The 19,361-nt window shown below is 38.6% G+C and overlaps 1 non-coding gene across 1 annotated transcript; it reads left to right on the forward strand.

The window, feature by feature from the left end:
• The first annotated feature begins 18,942 nt into the window (after positions 1 to 18,942).
• On the forward strand, positions 18,943 to 19,014 carry TRNAS-GGA. Its single transcript has one exon. It is a non-coding gene; the product is annotated as a tRNA-Ser (tRNA).
• Positions 19,015 to 19,361: the final 347 nt, after the last annotated feature.

A 19,361-nucleotide genomic window follows, 5' to 3' on the forward strand; every position in this document is an offset into this window, starting at 1 on the left:
CCTATTTATGTACACAGGGATCTGTAAGAAAGTCAGAAATACATTCATTAAATGGGACTAGAAGGATACATTGACATAATAAATAAATCCTGAAAATGAGGTTAAAACAGCTGAGCCTTAATAGAAGGCAGGTTTGTTTCTTGTTCTTATGAAATCTGATGCAGTTCAGAGCACACTTCAACTCTGTGGCTTAGGGATACAGTCTACTTTTGACTATGGCTTTACCATCTTAGCATGTGGCCTTCAAGGTTGCCATGGAAAAAGGAGAGACAAAGAAGGCACACCAATTATATATTTTAGCTGTCTCAGTTTGCAAGTGGCATGCATCCATTCTAAATTCTTAGTCCTTTTGCCAAATTAGCCACATAGCTTCAACCTAGTTGTAAGGGAGGTTAGAAAAATTTTGTGTCTGTTAGGATTCAACTAGAGAATTGGAATCAGTAGGAGATAGATGTATTAAGAGATTCACTACAAGGAATTGGTTTATAAAATTACTGAGGCTGATAGGCAAGTCTGAAATCTGAAGGGGGCACCCAAGAAGCAGAGACCATGAGCAGACTGGAGTTTAAAGGCATGAGTTGCAGCTACTCTACTTAGCAGGACTTTCCTTCTTGTCTCAGGGAAGTCACCTATCTGTTTTTGAGGCCTTTCAACTGATTGAATCAGGCCCACCCAAATTATCCACAGTAACCTTCCTTAAAGTCAATTGATGTATCTTTTAAATTACATCTGCAAACTCCCTTCATAGCAACACCTATCTTAGTATTTGATTGAAGTACAGTAGCTAGCCATGTTGACACATGAAAAAAAACAAGCACATAAGGGCACATATGGAATAATAGGTGAGCTCTAATGTTCTCTGCCAGAATGTGAGACCTTATTAGGACTCATGAAGGATTACTGTTTAATGACTTGGTACTATGTCATGTCCGTCTCTTTGTGACTGCATAGATTATATGTAGCCTGCCAGGCTTCTCCATCCATGGGATTTTCCAGGCAAGAATACTGGAGTGGATTGCTATTTCCTCCTCCAGGGGATCTTCCTGATTCAGGGATCGAACCTGTGTCTCCTGCACCCCCTGCTTTGGGAGGCATGTTCTTTACCACTGCACCACCTGGGAAACGCCCATTAATGACCACAACAACAGAAGAAAAAGATGTGGATGAAATGAACAATTAGATCTGTGGCCCTGAGGGCTGATGTGTATGATGGAAGAGAACCAATATTTAATTATATAATATGTATATTTCATCATATAGGCTGAATTAATAGATAATTGAAAATACTTAATCTAGAACAATTTTTTCCAGTTCTTAGAATCCTACCAAGAACCAGCAAAATACCTTATTATACTAACTTATCCTAGCAGAGAATGTTTTGATATTTTGTTTAGTTCTAATACTAACGATATTTTTACTCATATTGTTCTTATTTTTCCACTGCATCTATTTTGCTATGCTATTCTGTTATTCTTCTTGCCTAAGGATTCCAAGCATATTTGTTAAATTCTTATTATTAGTCAGTCCAACTGGCCTGCATCCTTAAACTTAATACTACAGACTTTTGATTTTACTAGAAGCTTAAATGCTGTCTCTTAATTATCTTCCTTCCTTGTCTTATGCCTCTTGGCAATGCCTTTGTATTCCTCTTTTGCTTCTCATTAGCAGCCCACTGAGCTGCATCTTCTTCTCACAGCGGCAATGAACAAGATAGTTTCAGTTTGGTAACTTCACATTACTTCCAGCCAGTTGATCTTCCCCATTGCCCAAGTCACAGCTTCCATTTCTGTTGTTGGTGTCACCTGGTAATAGCTGTAATAGCTGATGGTGTTTCACATGTCTCACTGTGCTCTGAAAATAATATTTGCCAAGAGTTGGCCAGACACTGTAGTGGACAGGATCAAGCAAATCTTCCAACTGCTACCTGCTTTTTGCTCTCTGAATGTACCTGTATATTACCTGAGCAGAAAAAGAGACTTACTCCTGTAGACATTCATTCTGCCAGGTGAAGGAGCCAAAAGCAAGCCCTTTCTGGCTAAGCTGTGTTAAGCCTTTCTCTGTTGGAAGTTTCTCTTTGCCAATCAGGCAATAAGTCAGAACTGAAAGCTGCAGGAGACAGACAAGCGATGCAGAATTAATGAACTTCTTTGTGCCAAGGAACAGAAATAATATTTGGGCAGTAAACATTTTAGTTTTAAGGTCAAAGTTATTCTACCTAGGGACCGCTATTAGATTAGCAAATGGTTTATCAGTCACAGACAGAGCTGTTCTTGGTGGCCCTAAAGTGAAGTGGTTGTGCTCTCTAAGCTGCAGTATATACTTTTCCTTTATTATCTACTGGGTCAAGATCTCACCTTATTGTAACTTACCTAAATATGATTTTCACTGCAGAATATCATTAGTGCATGGTCTGAGTAAGCAATATGCATTTAAAAAATTGTCTAAACACCTCTTTACATGCCAACTCTGGTGATAATTACCAAATGTCTATATCTAGAAAAACAGGCAATTCAGAAATATCAATTTGTGCTATTATTTATGATACACATGTGCTAGTTTTCCCTAAATATAGATGTTTGGTAATTATCACTGGGACTATTTGTTACAATTCCAAAGTAGATACCAATGAAATAAAACTATAACTTATTTGGTAAAAATGTAAATGCTGAAAAATTCTCATTATCTTTTTGCAGAGTACAGTTCTTAGTTTCCTATTCATATTTCATGTAATAATTTTGGATTAGCCATCTGGTTTGTTGAGGGTTGAAAATCTGTTTAACACCAACGCAGAATTTTTGTTAAAAAATAAAACAAGTCACACAGAAATCACAAATGTTTTTCAGGTATTTCACGATGCTAATAATGAATAACTTTTAGGAGATGACATGTAAATTTGCACTTTAGCACCTTCCTTTTTTTTCATTTGTGCAATTTAGACTCACCTGCAGCATGCTTTTGAAAACTGTCTTTCAGGAAAGTGTCAATTTAAATGGTTGAAATATAACAGTTCTTATAAAAATTTTATGCTGGCCCACCCACATTATTCTAGTACCTCTCTTTCCCTTGTTCAAATGGTTAGCTCCATGGATTAGAAAGAACATTTTCTCAATGATTCCAAGTCTGTATCCCTGAGACTGAATTACCTCCTCTATGCCCCATGTCTGCAAATAGACTCCAACCTCTGTTATCCATCCTGGATGGATGTGGTTGATTCACACCAGGAGACTGAGAAACAGTGTGAATGTATCAGTACAGATTCATTGAGTAATGTGCCCAAATACCTTGAAGTGTGTGCTGCATAAAACGTGGGTATCCAGTGTCGTGTCTGGCAGACAGCGTTCTCACTAGCAAGTCCCCTTCCGTCTATGACAGGAAACAAGCTGCTACTTCTGAATGTGGGTGTATAACTCCACCCCAAATCTTTGACCCCTAGTGTATCTTGCTGAGTTACTTTTGTAGCCATTCATCTCACCTATGGTGTTAGACCATCCTGATAGAGCCTTTCATTCTCCATAGATCAGGCAGTGAAGATGTGTTCATATGTCTCTGGCATTGGACTCTGAAGGTTAAAATTTGGCTTCCATGGTTTATCTGAATATGCTAGTAGGAAATATTCTTTGGAGGGAAAGCATATTCAGGGTCTTTCAACACAGATGTGTAGTTCTGTTACATACGACTATGTGTGTGCACAGCTGTGTCTGGCTCCCTGCAGCCCCATTGGACTGAGGCCTGCTGGGCTTCTCTGTCCATAGGATTTTCCAGGCAAGGATACCGGAGTGGGTTGCCATTTCCCTCTCCAAGGGATCTTCCTGACCCAGGGATTGAACCCACATCTCTTGTGTCTCTTGCATCAGCAGACGGGTTCTTTACCGCTAGTGCCATCTTACATACTCCTTCAAAAAACACCTAGAAGGAACACAGCTTTGAAAAACAAGCCTTAATGGAATTTGAGAAAGATTCCCTCTTTCCCTGGTAGGACAAGGTCCATACCCGCCTGAATTAACCACAGGAAACATGCTTCTAGATTCCTAGAGAAACAACTGAGAGGAAGCAATAGGTTAGCTTCCCACAAGGTTTCAAAATAATGCCTGATTTAATTTTTATTGGGAGAAGAATGGTCAGTTTGTTCCATGTTCTCTTATTTATCACCTAATCTCTGATAAAGAGAAGGCCAGGGAGTGTCTTTATCCTTATAGAAGTACTCTAAGTTGCGAGGGTGTAAGTTTTGAGAAAATGTGTAAATAGATATGCACTGCATTAAAAAAGAGGCTCAGCATACAGACCTAGGTAACTCTGTCTTCTGAATTCTTCATTTCTTCTGTAAATATTTAAATCTGGAAAGTGATGAAAAGTTATTCACACATTACTTATAGGGCAACACTTAGGGTGCTCCCAGTAACAATTCATTTTTTAAAGTTTTAATTTGGCTAAAGTGAAAAATAAAGAATATAGATAAGTGAAAAGGCTAATAAACAGATACATGTGCAGACCAAGCATTCATACCCAAAGCTACACATAGGTAGTGAGGTGTTGCAGACAACACTGACCGATGACAATGCTAAGCAATTAGCACTAAATTAGTCTCTCGCTACAGGTAAAGACACACGAGGTTCCATAGACATATTAAAGTCACACAGTCCAGTGAAGCAGAAAAATACCATGGACTAGCCTTTGTCATATCAGAGAGGAATCCTGTAATCAAATATCTGTACATATTCTCATTTCTTTTCACAAGAAAAATGATTTTTGTCTCCATTGATTTTCTTGGGGGTAATTCCTATCACTAATTGATTAGGATGATAAAAGTGGTTTCTATGATATGATCAAGCCATATCAAACCTCAGGTAGTACTTGAAATATACTTGGTGATAGATCTGAAATGGATTCTGTCCTTCATTCTTGTCCATTTGTTCCCAAAGGATTTGGTGTGGGTGACAAACCCTTCTGTATTTGTTTCTGGAAGATGATGGCATTCCTTAACCTAAGTGATGGAAGAACTGCAGGAGAAAAGAAACCACTGATGGAAGCTGCATGTATGCTCTCGGGCAGGATAATTACAATTTGGAACAGTGTAATATAATTTTCCTGGACCTGATTTCACGATTTCACCCCTAGCTCAGTCATGTCTGACTCTTTGGGACCCCATGGACTATAGCCTGCCACCAGGTTCCTCTGTCCACAGAATTCTCCAGGGAGGAATACTGGAGTGGGTTGCCATTTCCTTCTCCAGGGGATCTTCCTGACCCAAGGATCAAACGCAGGTCTCCTACATCGCAGGCAGATTCTTTACCATCTGAGCCACCAGGATTTTCCTGGGCCCAATAATTTCTAAGTAATAATTTGAAGGGTAAATTATAAGAGCTGGGCTTAAAGAAACTGATTTAGTGATTCTGTGTTCTGCATGTTCTTTAATGTGTTATCCTTCTTTTCCACCCTGTCTTCGCCCTTCTTCATTCAGTACATTCTGGTTTGTGTAGAAGCTCACAAGAGTTTTATTTGTAGACTTAAAGATTAGGTCACTCTGTTACCCAGTCCAGGGTGCTTAATTTTGTGTAACTCTTCCAATTTGACTCTAGTGTATGTCATTTTTGTGGTCTTGTAATTTCTACATTCAGTTGGTTCTCTAGGGGCAAGAAGCCCTGAGCAAAGTAGTTGTCCCTAAAGATTTTGCCAGGTTAAGTACAGGCAGTAGGCTATTGAGAGTCTAGCAGGAGAAAATCCTTAGACGTATCTGTATGCCAAAATATATATTTAATACTCATTCTATTTATAATCTATAATCCTTCATCTCAAGGCTCTTAGACACTGCCCTCTTTGAAAGCTGTCCTTTTGAGTGCCAATCTTAGAACCAAGTCTCAAAGCATCATAGAAGCCTCTCTTTTCCCTAGCTGCAAGCTTTAGGGTTAGTTTTAATGGCATGCCAATTGCAAAGTACCACTACCTACTGCAGGCTATGGTAATTCAAAGCACTGTATAGGATGGGGAATTCATTTGGTGTGATTATATCCTTAAGCCACAATTGTCTACCTTCGTAAACTCCTGTGCTTAATATTGGTGTTAACAATAATAAAAATCATAATTCCTTTTTCACAAAAAACGCAAAGCTCTTTATTAGCTTCCCTGTGAAGCAATCCTAGAAAATACCTTCATCTGAACTTCCCCAACTGAAGGCACTCATCTTCACTGAACCAAAACATAAGACAAGTTCCCAGAAGTCAAAGTTTTCAACTCTGGGATGAAGGTTCCTTCATTCCCTCATAGAGCAACTCCTAAGAGCAACTAAAGGAGAATTAGATAAAAACACAATCACATAATCCCATTATTCTAATATTATAGTCACTTTTATATCACTGGCAGATTCCTTTTCTAAAAGGAAATGCTCTCTATTTTCCCTAAATCTGTTTGTGTTAAAAACTAAAATTTAAACATAGTCTTGTAGCAAAGCCTAACTTAACCTTGAGTAATACTAATGTATTGTTTTAATCAGGTAAAAATGCTCTTTAATTTTTATCTGGCTTGTTTCCATTTTAGAGATAAAGTTCTATCTCTTTATGATTGAAATTGTCAATTCTTAGAGCTGCTCAGGCAGGTTACAATACAGCAAGAAGATTCCTTTGAGGCGTGGCCATGTTCAGACCAAATTGTCAGAATGTTCTTTATCCTTGGTGGCATCTTTAAGTCGAGTGCTATTAATGCCTAGAATTAAGGCCCTCAAGAGGCAGCCTGCACTAGATAGAGATTCTGCTCCCAAGGTACTGCATGATTATGTTGTGAGATATTTGCAGAGAGGTTTATTTTGGGCTGGGTGAAATTAGCATCTTTGTTTACAAGAATACCATCTCACTGATCAAGTTAAAGTACATGCCTAATAACCAACAATTCTTAAGCTTTTATGTTGCCCTTAATTAGACTCTTCAAAGTTAATTAGGGGAACAAATGGTACTTTTTGTTCTTTTAAGTCCCCTTTAACAGCTTTCTCACACTTAAAATGTTCCCACATTTATAGGTGGGTTGGCTTCTGCTTTAAACCCTCTGGTTAACTGCTCATTGGTTAACTCCTCCTTCATTCACAATGTGCAATCCACCCTGTTTTCTTGGGTGTCTTGGATCCTATTTTCTTTTTTTTTTCCCTCCAATTTCAACCATTAATATGATTTATTTTTAGATACAAAATTATTCATTAATTTTGTTGTTGTTGTTCCTCTTTGGGAACAGCGATTCGCTCAAGGCTTAGAAAATGGCAAAACTAGATTCATGGCACGCTGGCACCCGCAGGGAGACTAGGACAGCTTTTGCCTCAGAAAACTGCACAGAAAATGGAGTTTCTGCACCTCTATGCCAGGCTCGGGGAGTGGTGGTCGAGACAACATTCTTCCTAGTTGAATTAAACACAACTGACCTCGCTTTGATACCTATTATATGTTTGAATATTTTTCTTTATAAAAATGCTTCTGATTATTTTTTAACAAGGGGTTTTTATGTACAAAAAGCTGGCACTCAGCGCAATAAACTAATCTCAAGGATGTGACATTTTTCCGCCATGGTATCTGTGTGCTCTCTGGCACTAATGGTAATAGGAGACCATTAGAAGTGAACCGAGTAAATGAGAAATAGTCTTTGCATTAGAGCAGGAGTCTGTCACTCTTCTGGCAACCCTGCCGAGAGCTACACATCAAAGCCACCACACTGTGCTAATAGTGTCGCTTATCCCCCAGACTTTACACTGGCCCATATGCAGCTGCTCTGCAGGGGGTGTGCACACGAGGGTGAGAGGGGAGTTGACAGTGCGCTAGAAGAAACCGTGGGAGATAAACTGGATGTGATTTATCACCTCCAATCCTTGCAATGGAAAACATTTAGGAAGAGCAAATAATTGAGGCCTTTCAAAAATATGTTTCTACCGGGGGAAAAAACCCTGAATTAATTAGAAACTTTAAAAGGGAAGACTAGAATAATTTTTTCAAGAAGTCTGGAGAAAATCGTCAATATGTTCCTATAATTAGAAGAAAGACATTGCACTTTAAATAAACAATCTCCTGAAGACTGTTTACTTTGGATTATATGCCTGAAAGAATGTTACATAAAAGCCTTCATGGTTGTTTTTGTATATGGCAGTCACAGTCACAGATATCTACATTACTCAAGTTGCTGATATAATATTTCTATTAAACTGAAAGTAGTCATCCTGTGTCTATACATTATTGCTGTCTTCCTTACTCAGCTAATATTGTTTTTGTTGTATCTGATTTTTTGTCATTGTTGTTTGTACATTTAGTAATCACTGAATGGTACCAGATTGATGGGTTGGGAGGATGAGAAGCACGCAGACAGCTCAAGGAGAGTCAGAGACATTCCCTCCCAGCGCACCTGCGGTAGTTGAAGCACCTCCTGTGTGGCTTACAGAGCTCTGCAGAGGACTGGCCGATATTTACTCTTTCTGGGCCTTGGCTGAGTACAGGAGCTTTCTTCCTAGGTCAGTCTACCTGATGGTTCTCTCAGGGCCTGAGCTAGCTGTAAATACTTCTTCTGGAGTCCTTAAAATGATCCAAAGCATTTGGGAGAAATGGGAGGGAGAAATTTAAATGGCTGAGCTGTAGTTTGCCTTTATATTTCAAACATGCACAGAGTTGGTATAAAAGATATTTCCAACAGGGCTCCTGTTGATCTAGGAGAATAAAAACTAAGCATTTTTATGGAGGAGAAGAGTCAGTCGTGAGAAGGGTTAAAGACAAAACAACATCCTTACTTCTTCAAATTACCCCAAGGCCTTCTTTGCAGATGTTGGCAATTATACCTCTTATTTGGAGATCTGATCTGACAGTTTCAGCTCATTGGAATGGAACTTTCAAGAAACTTAAGAAATCATAGCAGTGGTGTCCTGAAGTTTTCATAATTGATCTGGAGGAGCCACTGAGTCCATCTTTTGGTCCTTGTTTAATCTTTTAACTGTAACATAGAGGATGTTTTGATTTACAGTCCGTTTTGGGGCTTTGACAACAAAAATATGAGACAAGTGCTAATCTCTTAACAAAGACTAGAAAATGTTTTAAAAGGGGAAAAAATAAAAATTGCAAAATTTGAGGGGTCTTTCAGGGTAGGCCAGGAACGCTGCAGTCTGCCACTGCTTCCACGCAGGACAGTATCATTGGAATGACATGAATTTTGTCAAATTCAAATAACCTGTTCCTCTCCTCATTGTCTCACCTCAGTTAACAACCCTGCAATCTATTGAATCTGGAAACCTCGGCATCATACTTAGGGCTTCCTTTGCCTTATCCTCCCTTCCTTTGCCAAGTGGCCAAGTTCTCCCAGTTTTCTCTTTTAAGTATTTGTTCACCTTAGGTCCCTGATCTTGTTGCAACTGTTCATATTTTGAAAGTAACTATGCTTTTGAGACCTTTCTCTTTCTTCTTCATGTTCCTGACCCCGTACCATAAGTGAGACACCGAGAAGAATGTTTGTGACGATAAGGGCCTTATGTTCCATTATTTTCTGGCTGTAACTGCCTCTCAGCTGGTCTTTCCAGTTCTTTTCTGTCCACGCTGCCATAGGTCCTTTCTGAAATCACAAGGTTGATGCCTTAGAGTCTGCCATGCTACTGTTTATATAATCGCCAATGCCTCTGGGAGAACCAGTCTTCATGATCAAAGCCTTCCCAATCTTCCCTCTGCAAACCCTGCCACCTTCATCTCTCCTCATCTCCCACATGCCCCCTACGCCTCAGCCACAAGTAACTTCTCACCACTCTCTGAATATGCCACTCTTTCAAACTCTTGTTTTTCCCCATATGCTGTTTCTTTTCCTGGAGTGCCCTTCCCTCCTTTCTCTACGTGGGAAACTCCCACTCACGCTGTAAGACCCAGCTCAAATGCCATCTCTCATCTGAAAACTTCCTCACTCCTGGAAAGAAGAACTCCCATTCAGGGTTCCATTTCCCTTTTATGAATACCTTGTTTAAGATAATTATAGTTAGTACCACCCCCCAGGCCTAGGAAAGAGTGAACCTGATTTAAAGGTCTCCGACCCTCCTCCATTTGTGGGAGATCCATGTGGTCAAAGGGATGTGCTATCCAAAGTCCTAACCTCCCCCTTTGAAGTTATTATCTGAATATATGGTGCCATAAAGCTCTACTAATAACCCAAGTCTTATCCCTCGAGCTACTGAGAAGTTCTTTTCTTTGGGTCTTTGTGTTTGAAAATAGCCCATGCTGATGATGTGAGCTAGATACCTCTGATACCACTAGATCAGAGGTATGGAGGGAGTGTTGTTGGAACTTGGTTTCTGGGTCTGTTTTCATCCTAGTCAAGTGAGCCACTTATTTGAGCACTATCTTAATGAGACAAATGCTTCAAATGCAAATTGGAGCTTGTTCAGTTCAGTTCAGTTCAGTTGCTCAGTCGTGTCCGACTCTTTGCGACCCCATGAATTGCAGCACGCCAGGCCTCCCTGTCCATCACCAACTCCCAGAGTTCACTCAGACTCACGTCCATCAAGTCAGTGATGCCATAAAGCCATCTCATCCTTGGTCGTCCCCTTCTCCTCCTGCCCCCAATCCCTCCCAGCATCAGAGTCTTTTCCAATGAGTCAACTCTTCGCATGAAGTGGCCAAAGTACTGGAGTTTCAGCTTTAGCATCATTAGAAATGTTTTTTATTATGCTATATTTCAGGGACCTACTCTTTGTTTGGAAGCATTGGAAATCACCAAATACACTTCAAACTCCTACAAGCCAGGCCAGGCTCTTCACCCCTGGGTGCGTCCCCTTCAGCTTACAGCTAAGACACCCTGGAGAAATTGTGCATAGAAATTCCTTCATAGCGGAAAGAAGCTAGCTTCTAGAATTGTGGCTGATGGGACTGGGTACGGAAAGCCTTTTCTCTGTTCCTTTACAGTATCTACTAGGTTCTGATGGGGGTAAAATCCATTTTAGACAAGGGTTGATTTATTAATCTCTAAATGCTGGCCTTTCTGGCTTCACTGCTAAGCTTGTCTTTGCCAAGTAGCAACTTTCTATGGAGAAAAATGAGAGACATGGAGAAGGATGGAAAGCATATTCTAAAGACAGCCCGGGGATACTATAGAACACATATTCCATTGGGGTACCCACATACATGTTCTCTAGGCCCCTCAAAATAAAAGAGCTGAGGGCGGGGCAGTGAAAGAAGAGAGGAGAGCAACAGGTCTGCAGTCAGAAGGCAGCTTCTTTGATGACATTAGTTTTCAGCCTGGAATTTTGTGTAGTGCAGGGATTCTAAACTTCAACGTGATAGTCTCTGTTGTTAAGAAGGTATATTTGCCAAGGTAGGAAAAAAGAATTATTCAACTGTTTGTAGCTTAACTTAAATTTTTTTTTTTTGAATATTTAGACATCTGGTATGCAGGCCTCCATTATACCCTTGCGCAGGTCCACCAAGTCTTAGGAATGGGCCTGATTATAGTGTAATTATTTTTTGACTTCTTAATTTTCTTAACTAAGCTGTGAGTTCAGGAGGGTTAGGATTCTCTTTTACTTTAATTTTATTTTTTAAATTAATTTTTACAAGAGTGTAGTTGATTTACAGGGTTGAGTTAGTTTCTGCTGTACAGCAAAGTTAGTCACTTTTGGTGTTGTTCATTGTTCAGTCACTCAGTTGTGTCCAACTCTTTGTGACCCCATGACCTGCAGCACGCCAGGCTTTCCTGTCCTTCATTATTTCCTGGAGTTTGTTCAGACTCATGTCCATTGAGTCGATGATGCCATCTAATCACCTCACCCTCTATTGCCCCCTTCTTCTCCTGCCCTAAATCTTTCCCAGCATCAGGGTCTTTTCCAATGAGTCTACTCTTCGCATCCTTGGATGCGAAGTATTGGAGCTTCAACTTCAGCATCAGTCCTTCCAGTGAATTTTCCAGGTTGATTTCCTTTAGGATTGACTTGTCTGACCTCCTTGCTGTCCAAGGGACTCTCAAGAGTCTTCTCCAACACCACTATTCAAAAGCATCAGTTCTTTGGTGCTCAGCCTTCTTTATGGTCCAAGTCTCACATGACTACTGGAAAAACCATAACTTTGACTATACAGACTTTTGTACACTCCTTTAAAAATTCTATCCCCATATAGGTCATTACAGAGTGATTCCTGTGCTATCAGTGGGTTCTTGTTAGTTACCTATTCTATGTATAGTTATGTACATGTCAGTCCCAACATCCCTGCCCACCTCTCCCCTACCTAACTCTTGGTAACTGTAAATTTGCTTTCTACATCTGTGATTCTTATTTCTGTTTTGTAAATAAGATAATTTGTATCATTTTTCAGATGTCCACATATAAACAATATCATCCAATATTTATCTTTCTCTAACTTGACTGGACTCAGCATGACAATCTCTGGGTCCATCCATGTCACTGCAAATAACAGTATTTCACTCTTTTTTATAACTGAATTACATTCTGTTGTATATATGTACCACATCTTCTTATCCATTCCTCTGATGGTTGGCATTTAAGTTGCTTCAATATCCTGGTTATTGTTAATAGTGCTCAGTGAACATTGAGGTACATATATCTTTTTGAATTATGGTTTTCTCTGGATATATGCCTAGGGGTGGGATTTCTGGATCATATGGTAACTCTGTTTTTAATTTTTTAAAGATTCTCTGTCCTGCTGTCCATAGTGGCTATACCAACTTACATTTCTACCAACAGTGTAGGAAGTTTCCCTTTTCTCCACACCCTCTCCACGATTTATTGTTTGTAGATTTTTTTTTATAATAGTCATTTTGACTGGTGTGAAATGTTACTTCATTGTAGTTTTGATTTGCATATCTCTAATAATTAGTGATATTGAACATTTTTTCATGTGCCTCTTGGCCATCAGTATGTCTTATTTGAAGAAATATCTGTTTAGATCTTTTGGCCATTTTTTTTTTCATTGGCTTGTTTGTGTTTTTGATATTGAGCTGCATGAGCTCTTTGTATATGTGGGAGATTAATCCCTTGTCAACTACAACATTTGCAAATAGTTTCTCCGATTCTATGGATTTTATTCTCATTTTGTTTGTGGTTTCCTTTGCTAAGAAAAAGCTTTTAAGTTTAATTAGGTCTCATTTTTTTATTTTGTTTTTAATTTTACTTGTCCGTGATAGACCAAAAAAGATCTTGGTGCAATTTTTGTCATAGAGTGTTCTGTCTCTTTTCCTGTAGAAGTTTTATAGTATTCAGTTTTATTTTTAGGTCTTTAATCCATTTTGAATTCATTTTCATATATGGTATGAGAGACTGTTCTAATTTAATTCTTTTACATGTAGCTGTCCCCTTTTCACCCCCCCACTTACTGAAGAAACTATTTTTTCTCCACTGTGTATTCTTGCCACCTTTGACATAGATTAGTTGAACAGAGATGCATGGGTTAATGTTTGGACTTTGTAACCAAATGGAAAATAAGTAAAACTGTAATTGTTTGCAGATGAAATAATACTGTACCTAGAAAAATCCTAAAGATGTTACCAGAAAACTACTAGAGCTCATCAGTGAATTTGGTAAAGTTGCAGGATAAAAAACTAATATAAAACATCTGTTCCATTTCTAAACACTGGCAATGAATATAACACAGAGAAATTAAGAAAATAATTCCATTTACTACTGCATCAAAAAGAACAAAATACTTAGGAATAAACCTACCTAAGGAGTCAAAAGACCTATACTCAGAAAACAGTAAGATACTGATGAAAGAAATCAAAGATGACACAGATGGAGGGATATACCATGCTCTTAGATTGGAAGAATCAATACTGTCAAAATTGGAAGAATCAATACTGTCAAAATGACTATACTATCCAATTACTATAGATTCAATACAATCTCTGACAAATTACCAATAGCATTTTTCATAGAAGAGAATTTTTTACAATTTTATGGAAATACATAAGACCCTGAGTAGCCAAAGCAATCTTGGCAATAAAAAATGGAGCTATAAGAGTCAGGCTGTCTGACTTCAGACTATACTACAAAGCTATAGTAATCAAAACAGTAATGTGCCTATGTGCTCAGTTGTGTCTGACTCTTTGTGACCCAATGGACTGTAGCCCACCAGGCTTCTCTGTCCAGGGGATTTTCCAGGTAAGAATACTGGAGTGGGTTGCATTTTCCTTCACTAAAAACAGTAAGGTACTGACACAAAAACAGAAATATAGTTTTTCTTAATTTTTATTTCAATATGTCAGCAACTTGCCTTAAATGTATTTGTTGATATAAACAGTATATTCCTAATACTTGGTTTATGAAGGCAGGAACATGTGTAACATACTTCAAAGAAGAGTATCTAAATTGGTGAAAGCAAAAGAAAAATCAAATTCTCTCTGTCTGAGAAGCAGATTCATTAGCCTTATGTAACCAGTCCCTAACACTATTAAAAAATGACAACAAGGCAAGGGTGCTTTTGAACTCCTCTCCCTCCCGGAGATACACCAGATACGTAGCTACACACAGGGAAAATCCCTCTGAGAGAAATTCAGAAACTAGCTGAGTGATGGCTACACATTGGGCAAATGAGAAAATACCCTCCCTAAAACAGATAGGACAGCTGCAATACATTCTTGGCACACACCCCACCCCTATCATAATGCCACACGATCAGGAGGGAACCCCCAACTCCCAGATTATCCCCGAGGAGTGGAGCATTTGGACTGCATATCTAGTGCTTCAGCTTTTAAGATCCCACTCTGTTTAGGCTTCCAAATACCTATTTCTGAAACCTAAGAGGGCTTGCCTCTACAAGAAACATGAGACTATAGTAAGCAGAGAAACAGTTTTAATAGTTACATAAGCACTCCCCCACAACTACAACTTCCAGTGCTCAGGACAGACGGAGCAGGCAATAATGCCCGTCTCCCAGTCTTTCCAAGAAGGGGTTTGAAGACAACATTTAAAGCTGGTGTCTGAAGGTCTACCTTCTAATCTGTATCTAGAGGCTAGCTTTGATGCTCCTCAGAGACCAGGGCAACCAGTGGACACTTCCCCTGCCTTCTCCATCTGGCTCACTTCAACAGTAAAACCAAACCACCATTACGAGCTTGTCCACACATCTAGAATTCTAACTTTTGTGGCTGCCACCAGGATATGGGTCCCTAAATCACCTGATAGCCAATGGGACTTGCATTCATGAGTCCCACAGGACTGTAGTAAAAACGAAGCAGTTTTTTAAGTGGGACGAGGAATTCTCTTTACCTTTGCCCCCCACCTACATCTGTACCCCTGGGATCGGTGAAGAGGAGCTGGCAAAAACTCCTATCTCCCAGTTTCTCTCTGGAAGGTGCTTCACAATATACTTGCCCAGCTTCAGTCTGGGAGTTTGGCTTCTAATCAGTCTGAGTATGTGTTAGCTGAGGTCCTCCCTTCTGTGACCCTGATGGCTCTTGACATACCCTCACCTACTTAACAATTTAAAATAGACTGTTACAACTATATGATAGTATATGTATGCTTCATGGTAATCATGAAGTAGAAGCCTATATAGATGCACAAAGGATAAAGAGAAGGAATCTAAGTATTCTACTATGTAAAATCATTAGATCACAAAGGAAAAGAGCAGCAGAGGAAAAATAGAACAAAGGAAATATAAGACAACCAAAAACAGTGAATGAGATGGCAACAGTAAGTCTATACTTTTCAATAATTATTTCAAATGTAAAAGGACTAAATTCTTCAACCAAAAGACACCAAGTGGCTGAATAGATTAAAAAAAACCCACAAGACCCAACTATATGCCTATAAGAAAATCACTTTAGTTTTAAAGATATGCATAGAATGAAAGTGACAGGATGGAAAAAGTTATTCCGTACAAATGGAAATGAAAGGAAGGCATGGGTAGTTATTTGTAAAACAGACAAAATAGACTTTAAGCTAAAGGCTGTAACAAGAGATAGAGAAGGTCATTGTATAATGACAAAGTGGTCAGTTCATCAAGAAGATATAAACATTGTAAGTATTTATGTACCCAACTTCAGAGCACTTAAATATTTAAAGCAAATATTAACAGATCTGAAGTGAGAAATAGACTTGAAAGACAGTAGAAAAGATCAGTCAATTAAGAGCTTTTTTTTTTTAAAGATAAGCATAATTGACAAAACTTTAGCCAGGCTAGTCAAGATCCAAAGAGAGAAGAATAAAATCAGAAATGAAAGAGGAAATATTACAACTGATACCACAGAAATTCAAAAGATTATGAGACTACCCTGAATGATTATATATCACCAAAACTAGACAAACTAGAAGAAATGGATAAGTTCCTGGAACCCTAAACCTAACAAGACTGAACCATGAATAAATAGAAAATATGAAGAGATCATTTATTAATAATGATATTGAATCAGTAATTGAAAACCTCCCAACAAAGCCCAGGACCAGGTGGCTTCATTGATGAATTCTACCAAACATTTAAGGAATTAATACCAATCTTTCTTAAAGAAAGTGAGGTCACTCAGTCGTGTCCGACTCTTTGCGACCCCATGGACTGTATGTAGCCTACCAGGCTTCTCTGTTCATGGGATTTTCCAGGCAATAGTACTGGAGCGGATTGCCATTTTCTTCTCCAGGGGATCTTCCCGACCCAGGGATCGAACCCAGGTCTCCCGCATTGTAGGCAGACACTTTAACCTCTGAGCCACCGGGGACGTCCTAATCAAAGAGTAGGAATTACTTTTGTATTCATTTTATGAGGCCAGCATTACTCTGAGACAAAAACCAGATAAATACACTAAAAGAAAAGAAAACCAAGGCCATTATCCTTGATGAATGTAGATACAGAGTTTCTGAACATAATATGCAAACTAAATTCAACAATACTTTAGAAAGATCATACACCCTGATCAAGTATTCCAGAAATGCAAGGATGATTCCATATATGCAAACAATGTAGTATACCACTTTGAAAAAAGGAAAAATAAAAATAATATGGTTGTCTCAATAAATGCAGAAAAAATATTTGACAAGATTCAACATTATTTCAATGACCTGGGTGTAGAGGAAATGTACTTCAACATAATAAAGGCCATATATGAGAATCCCACAAGTAACATCATACTCACCAGTGAAAAGCTAAACTTCTTTTAAGATCAGGAGCAAGACAAGGATGTCCATCCGTTCTTGCCACATTTATTCAGCATAGTACTGGAAGTGCTGGCCAGAGGCAAGAAAAAGAAATAAAAAGCATTCAGATCAGAAAGGACTAAATAAAACTCTCTGTTTGCCAATAACATGATATTATGTGTTAAAAAAAAAAAACTCCTAAGGGCTCTATCACAAGACTGCTAGAAGTAAAAATGAATTCAATAAAGTTTCAGGGTACAAAATCAATACATGGAAATCAGTAAGTTTGTATGTATCAAAAACAAATGGTCAGAAAGAGAAATTAAGAAAGTAATCTCATTTGCATTAACATAAAAATAATAAAATAATTAATAATCAATTTAACCAAGGAAATTACTTTTGTTGCCTTTGCTTTAGTGTTCTTTGAAAAAATTCATTGCCGAGACCAAGGTTAAGGAATTCACTTCCCACGTTATTTTACAGAAGTTCTTGGTTATATGTCCTGTGTTACCATCTTATATCCATTTTGAGTTATTTTTCTATATGGTGTAGGACAAAATTTTTTGTACTTGACACCAAAGCATAGGCAACAAAAGTAAAAATAAATGAGATTACATCAAATTAAAAAGTTTCTACATAGAAAAGAAAACCAGCAAAATGAAAAAGCAATCTATGGAATGGGAGAAAATATTTGCAAACCACATATCTGCTACAAGGTTGATATCCAATATATATAAGGAACTCACACAACTCAATAGTAGAACTAACAAATACACAGTCAAAAAGTTGACAAAGGACCTGAATAGATATATTTCCAAAGAAGACATGCAGATGACCAACAGATATATGAAACATTTCTCTACGTCATTACTTATCAGGAAAATGCAAATCAAAACCACAATAAATGCCTCCTCACACCTGTTAGGAGGTCTGTTATAAAAAATGCAAGACATAAAAATGCTGTTGAGAATGTGGAGAAGAGAGAACACTTGTACACTGTTGGTGGAAATATAAACTGGTATAGCCACAGAAAAATGATATGGAGGTTCTTAAAGAAGCTAAAAATGAAACAATAGTATGATCCAGCAATCCTCCTTCTGCATATATATACAAAGGAAATGAAATCACTCTCTCAAAGAGATATCTGTACCCACATGTTCAATGTAGCATTCTTCATAATAGCCAAGGCAGAGAAGCAACCTAAGTGTCCTTCATTGATGGCCAAAGAAGTTGTGATGTAAATATATATGTATATCCATATCCATATCCACACAGTGGAGTATTATTCAACTATAAAAAAATAAGGCCTTAGTCCTCACAAAGTCAGCTCTCAGCAAAGAATCTGAAACTGATATTAATAGTAGCTTTACTCATTTGCTTATTCACTCATTCTTAACCTTTTATAACACATTTCTATTTGACTAAGATTCAAACTACAGAAATTCCATCCCAGAAGAGGAATTTAGACAATTTCCAATGTGAGCTGCAGAAGTTAAAATAATGAAGACAAGCAAAGAAACTAGTTTAAGACATAAGTGAATCTGTGACATCTTGGTATCCCAAGGCTTAAATGGCTTACTATGTTGCCCAAGGGCTTCCCAGGTGGCTTGGTGGTAAAAAAAAATCCACCTGCAATACAGGAGATGGGGGTTTGATCCCTGGGTTGGGAAGATTCTCCCGGAGTAGGAAATGGCAACCCACTCCAGTATTCTTGCCTGGGAAGTCCCATGGACAAAAGAACCTGAAGGTCTACAGGCCTGCAAAGAGTTGGACACACTGAGTGACTGAACATGCATGCATGCATGTTGCCCAAGGAGAAGGTGTGCCATGTATACCAGACCATTCTGTTATCTTTAATGTTACACAATCATTCATAGGCTTCCCTGGTGGCTCAGAGGTTAAAGCGTCTGCCTGGAATGCAGGAGACCCAGGTTCGATCCCTGGGTTGGGAAGATCCCCTGGAGAAGGAAATGGCAACCCACTCCAGTACTCTTGCCTGGAGAATCCTATGGAGGGAGGGGCCTGGTAGGCTACAGTCCACGGGGTCGAAAAGAGTAGGAAATGACTGAGCGACTTCACTTCACTTCACTTCTAGGAGTATGAAGTTTCAACATACTGTATCTTTGAGAAAGAAACAATATTTCAAATTATTTTAAATGTTAGTAGTCACACATAGGGATGAAAGCAATTAAAAGTAATCTTTCACCTTCATCTCACAATGTGCAATGCCAGTAGTAAGTCTTTAAGGAATTTTGTCAATAAATGTGAGAAAAAATTCTTCTGTCTTACTAGACACCTA

This window comes from Oryx dammah, unplaced genomic scaffold, assembly GCF_014754425.2.
Source record: "Oryx dammah isolate SB20612 unplaced genomic scaffold, SCBI_Odam_1.1 HiC_scaffold_5, whole genome shotgun sequence".
In the NCBI taxonomy this organism is placed as follows: domain Eukaryota; kingdom Metazoa; phylum Chordata; class Mammalia; order Artiodactyla; family Bovidae; genus Oryx; species Oryx dammah.